The sequence below is a fragment of the Chinchilla lanigera genome, unplaced genomic scaffold, assembly GCF_000276665.1.
Source record: "Chinchilla lanigera isolate Chin_1 unplaced genomic scaffold, ChiLan1.0 scaffold00078, whole genome shotgun sequence".
NCBI classification, from domain to species: Eukaryota; Metazoa; Chordata; class Mammalia; order Rodentia; family Chinchillidae; genus Chinchilla; species Chinchilla lanigera.
In genome coordinates, this window is record NW_004955479.1 from 515,000 (window position 1) to 521,101 (window position 6,102).

At 37.9% G+C, this 6,102-nt stretch overlaps 1 pseudogene; it reads right to left on the reverse strand.

Moving 5' to 3' along the window:
* Positions 1 to 4,760: 4,760 nt before the first annotated feature.
* Positions 4,761 to 5,820, reverse strand: LOC102020338 (annotated as a pseudogene).
* Between the last annotated feature and the right edge of the window lie 282 nt (positions 5,821 to 6,102).

Sequence of the window (6,102 nt, forward strand, 5' to 3'; positions counted from 1 at the left end):
GTGTCTGAGTGTTGAACATTGGAGGCTGTGGGTTACCTACTCAGTATTAACAAAAGTAACATGAACTCCTAACTTCTATCAGTTTTCCTCCCCATAGATGATACTGAAATATCAAAACGGGTAAAAAGATTCTTATTGAGCATAGGATATCCAATTGAAGAAATCTTACAAGTCAATAATAAAACTTTACATCAATAAATTTTAAAATGGATAATGTAGTTGAATAGTTGAATTATATATATTCTCCAGTAATCTCAAAAAAGATACTAAACATCATTAGTGAAAGAAATGCAAGTCAAAACAATGAAGACATCATATCAAGAACTCTATGATGACTAGAATAAAACACTGATTATAAAAAAAATAAGTTTTTGAATTAATAGAGAAATTATAATTCATATATTGATGATGAGGATGTAAAATGGTTATGGCAGTTAAGGTGGGGCATTAGTTTGATCAGATTTAGGATCCACTTCAGGTGAAGTACACTTATAGGTGTGTCTGTGTTGGTTAGGAACGTATGGTCTTGAGGTCTTTGTATAGTCCTTCACTCCTTCAGTTCTGGCACTATTTCCCCCCTCTACTTTTTTGCCAGCATCAACCAAGATCTTTGTTCCAAAAACCCTTTCCACCATAATATCTCTGACTTGAAGTCAGCATATCATGGACTGAAGCATGAGCAAATTAAATTTCTCCTCCTTTCAACTGTGAGTGTTCGGTATTGTGTCTCAGCAACCAGAAGGCTGAATAATCCAGAAAAATTGGTACAAGAGAAGTAGGGTCTTTGCTTTGACTGGACTTGATGTAGTTTAGAAGTCTTTGGAGTTGGTTTATGGGAGGAGCTTAAAAAGGTTTAAATATGTGTCTTGGTTACTTTTCTCTCATGGCTGAGACAAAATACCTGACACTCCAAGTTAAAGGGGAAATGTTTATTTAGCTCTCAGCTTGTAGTTGGCTGGCTCCAAGGCAGCGTGCCACATGACAGAGGGACATCACAGGAAAGAAAAGTTCATGGTGCTCACAAGGTAGGAAAAGAAACAAAGGAAGTGGAAGACAAGCCTCTTTCTGTCCCTTATATTGTATTAAACCTGCCAGTATTAGGCTGGTGCCGATAATATCAGTGGACTGATCCAGCAATCACGCACCCTCCATTGCAGCACTATTAACCCTAGCATTCCACTATAAGTCAATCGTATACTCTAGATTCAGTCACTTCCAAAAAAGCTCCATCTACAGCTACATGAGTCTTTAGGGGAACATCTAGACACAACCATAACAAGATGTGAGCTAGAGAAGCTCCAGAAAGTGGTAAACTGAGTTTGATGAGTGATTCTTGTCAAAACTCAGAAGACAAAATAAGACAGAAATACGGAGAATAAAGGCTAGGTTCAGGAGGTGCAGTTGGGAACAAAGATTCCACTGGCAGTGAGACTAGAAGCCATGTGTACTACACCCTGGCATAAAATTTGTCTATATTTGGTTATGTTTTGAACCTTTGCAAAATATTGAGATTAAGGACAGTGAACTAATAAATCTGGCAGGAGGAATTTCAAGAAAGCCTAATATTCAGACTATTTCATAGCTACCAGTGACTGCTTATTCAGGTTAGTATACCTAGGGCAAAAAGCAAATTTGACAAATTTGAAAAATTAGCCTAAAAGGAACCATGTGTAGATCTGGGTACAAAGGAAGTGTGGTTTCTATAGCGATTGATGTTATTAAAAAGAAAAGATGTACTTTGTACAGGGACAAGAAAAGAGATGCTTTGTGTGGATCTCAGGAACCACCAAGACCTCAACCATTGTAACCCTGCAGGTACAAAGGAATCAAAAGTTCATATAGGACAGTCTTGGCACCCCTGCTCAAGAAGGGCCTCCTAGGGAATTGCTTCCCTGTGATCTTTCACTACAATTAGCTGCCTTGGTACTGAGAGCCTGATGATACCATGGTCTGAGGGCCCTGGCTACTGTTTTTCCACTTACAGTAGCTTTGCTGTTATACATGTGAAGCCAGTTTTAGTGCATAAATAATGCAGAAGTTGTGGAGTTAGGGCAGCTTCCACCTGCATTTCAAAGGAAGGGCTGGAAGCTCAGACAAGGAGTTTCTGAGATGGCTGGGCCTGAAACTGTGGAAATAAAACCCAAAGACAGGGGAGATCCCAAGAATTTTGAGATGCTAGGAAAGTTACAGACCACAAATGGAGCTAGCCCAAGACCTGGGGCAATGTGTATGGAAATATATTTCATTATTTTTCTCATATTATCTTTCATAGCTATTATGATGATAACAGTAACCACATTAAACATGTCATTTGTTAAGTACACAGTGTCAGGTTCTATGACATCTTTTCACTGATCATATCTAACCCTCATATCAGTAACATAAATGTTATTAGCCCTATTTGAAACAGAGGGAAGTGGAATAAGATTCTGCTTAAGGGTCATATTAGGGTAATATCTAAATTGAATTTTTACTACACATTCCTGAGATTTAAGGGGTTGTATTTATTTTAGTGTCATATCTAGTTCTCTTCCATAGTACTTATAGCAGCTGCACTTTTGCATGTATTTGTGTAAGGCTCTGATAAGGTAAATGGTATTAAGTTTGTTGAACTTGCCTTTTCAATTTTGTGTTCTACCATCCCTCATTGTAAACCACAAGACAAAGTCGTACATGGCCTGATAATACCGAGAGCAGCTTGGTCTATGTACTTGACACATCTCATGTTCACTGATCGTTTGGGCCAAAGCAAGCTCACAGGATTTGTTATTTCCTGTCATTTACTCTCCTTGCTAATGACAAGCTTTTCTGAGTGACACTACCTACTACTTTCTTATAACACATTGAACTTGGACTTCCAGTTGACTACACTCCTGTTTCTTTCTGTGTTTTGTAATGTATTCTCGGTCTTATTTTCCCTGGGATGTTTTACACCTTGGAGAAGTCTCATATTTTTATATTCAAAAAGACCTTTATGTCCAAAAGTAAAATTTTCTCTTCTTCCTTTAGAGCTTTCCTGTTTCATACTATGCAGGGAGCTCATTTAGAATGGATTTTATATCTTTTTTTGTTTGTTTGTTTGTTTGTTTTGTTTGTTTGTTTTTTTTCCAATACCGGGAATCAAACTCATGACCTTGCACTTGCCAGGCAGGTGCTGTGTCGCTGAGCTAAATCCCCAGCACCTGGATTTTATGTCTTCTTTTTTGCATTTTGCAGTCAAAGCTGTCTAATATTAGTGATAAACTTCTTGCCATCTCCCAAGCCAGCCATTAATTTTTTCTGCTTCCTGGCTTTTTGTGTTCATCATTTACCCTATACTTATGTTCTACCTGTCTAGTTAACACACAGATTCATTGGTGTCACCTCCTACACCATGATTGTCACTCCTCTCAGGCAACGATGTACTGTAGACTTTGAGCTCAGTGAGAGACAAACGCTTTACCTGTGAGAGACAAATGCTTTACAGTACAAGGTCTTGTCCAAAAGCATGCAAAAAACCTTGGCTGTAAATGTTTCAACACTTTGTTACTGTGGTGAACATAAAGATTAAATATTGAATTCTTTGTTCTACCTCACACTCATTTACTTTAATTGATTTTTATTTTCCTCAGTCATAATTTTCTTTTGAATCTACTAGACACTTAATTTACACATTTTTAATGCTATCTGTGTTTTACTCTAATACTTAGTTTTTAATGTGCTTTTAAGGAAATGTGTTAATATCCTCATCTCCAAGTCTTATATGGTCTGTTTAAAATTTTAGAAATTGAAAAATATTTCCATGTATCAATTCTTTTCTTTTCATTTTCCCAGTTAAATCTTTGATTTAACCTTTGATGCTTTTTAATTTAATTTGCCTTTAAATGTGGAAATTTATAATTTATGGCTAGTTCACTTAAAATTAGCATGGCTCATATTTTTCATACAAAGTTTGCACATTTTGCTGATTAAAATACATCCTATAGTTTTCTGGGATCAGTGAAAAGGTCAGCAATGATGGGATAATATATCATGTCATTGGAAATTATCTACAACCACTGTTTGCTTAATTTCTTCATAAGCTTTGTGTATTTTATGTTCATTTTTAATGTAAAATAATGTCAAATTTATAGGACATCCTGTGTTTTATAATGGAGTTTTAAAAACTTTACCTACACAATATTTTTGAGGCAAATAGTATGGGTTGTATCAACTCCCCAAAATAATATTCAAATGTCAGATAATCTTACTTTTTATCATTTTTTTTTTTTCTGATTTAAGAACACTTTGCAGTGTGCTGTTTACTGAGTGGTTACACCAGAAGGTGTGATGGTCAATGTAGTTGGTGAGTAAACCTGCCTGCCTCTGCCTGGGCAGCAGCCACACACCAAGGGCAGGTATACCCACTTGGCTCAGAAGGGCCAGCAAGGAACATGGACAGTGACCATACCATGTCCAGGTGAAGGCCCTAGGAAGACAGAGAAAGAGGATAGAGCTGGAGACAGAAACATATTTGACAACATTTTTTCTCTTGGAGGTTAGTTTTTGGTCTATAAACTGGAAAGGAAGCCTCAGACTTAAATAAATACATTTATTTTGAGTAATGGCCTTTATTGAGCAATGTCCACCAATTCTGCTTCGAGTGGATTTTCCCCTTGAGCAGCAGCAAGCATTTCTCCCTGGGCTAAATGCACAGCTATGCCAGGATTCCAGCCGAGGTTGCTTCTTTCCTCTGTTATGAAGGGAAGTAGGAAGTGCATCTCTGCTCTTAATGAAGAGGACAATGCATTTTCTTTGACAGAAAAACAACCGGCTTAACTATGTGAGACAAGACTTGGTCCTCCAGTTAGCTTCTTTAATTGATTTTGTCCTGGAATATATACAAGCTATTGGTGGCAGCTACAGCAATAATGTTCTCCCTGGGGTGCCAGACTGTGTGAAGGATCTTCTTATTGAAGTCCAGACTGTCCACACTAATCTCATCTTTCTTTCTTTTACCACCTGTGCATACTTTCTGGGATTTTAAGCTGGCACAGCGTTTGCTGTTCTCTCTTGAAGCTTCCAGTGTAACATCCTGCCGAGCGTTTCTATCAAACATTATAAAGAAATTGTTGTAGGACCCCATCATAACAACACTGTCTGAACCATTCCAGCAGCACTCAAACTTGTCAAAGATGCAGTCATTCTCATACAGGGAACAGAGCTCGCTTCGCAGGTACTCCTGCACCTGGTGGGTCTCCACAGGCCTGTTCTCCATGTTGAGGTCCCATACCTTCAGGGACAGGTAGTCCCTGGCCATCATGCATCGACCACTATGGCTGAATTTGACATCAGAGATGGATGAAATTATTTCTGAGAAAAAGGATCTACTGCTGGGATCCTCGGGCTCTTCGAAAAACTTAGTGTCTGTCACACAGGGCAGAGGAACTCATGTCACACAGCTGGATGGTCCCCTTGCTGCTGCTGTAGACAAACACGTTGCACTGGTGTGGGTGGAATTCGGCAGCGATGATGACTTCCGTGAGCTCTTCCATGTTAGCAGGCTTGACATCCACAATGTTAAAGCTTCTATCTGTGATTTCTAAATGCCATAGATTTATTCTCAGGTCATCTGCAGAAAGATACGTTTCATGATCACTATTTACTGAAATGAAATTTATATGATACGTGTGAGCATTTGCAAAAATTCGCCGTGGACTTGCTTCTACCATAAGGTCCATGGGCTTCAATATAGGAACACCTAGTGCTGTAATTCTAAATGGATCTCGAAGTCGTCCATCTTCGTCTTTTAAGTTATAACCTTCTGCTCTTTTATCCCGTTCACTTATTTTCCACAACTTAATAGTTTTATCATTTGTAGAGGGTAGAAAATGAGCAGCATTCTGTTGTCCTACTCCGAATATTGGAGTCCATTTCCTCTTTGCATGTTTTTTATTCTGTGAGATGACTACAGACATTTTCATCAGTTAACATCTCACATTTAGTCACTATAATTTATCTGATTCATTACCCAGTTTTGATAACAAAAGTGTATTTTCTTGAAAAAAATCTCTGAAATATATTGTTCATACATTTGAAAATCTTATTCCTTGTATTTTTCCTGCTATTTTTCACTATGGTGTT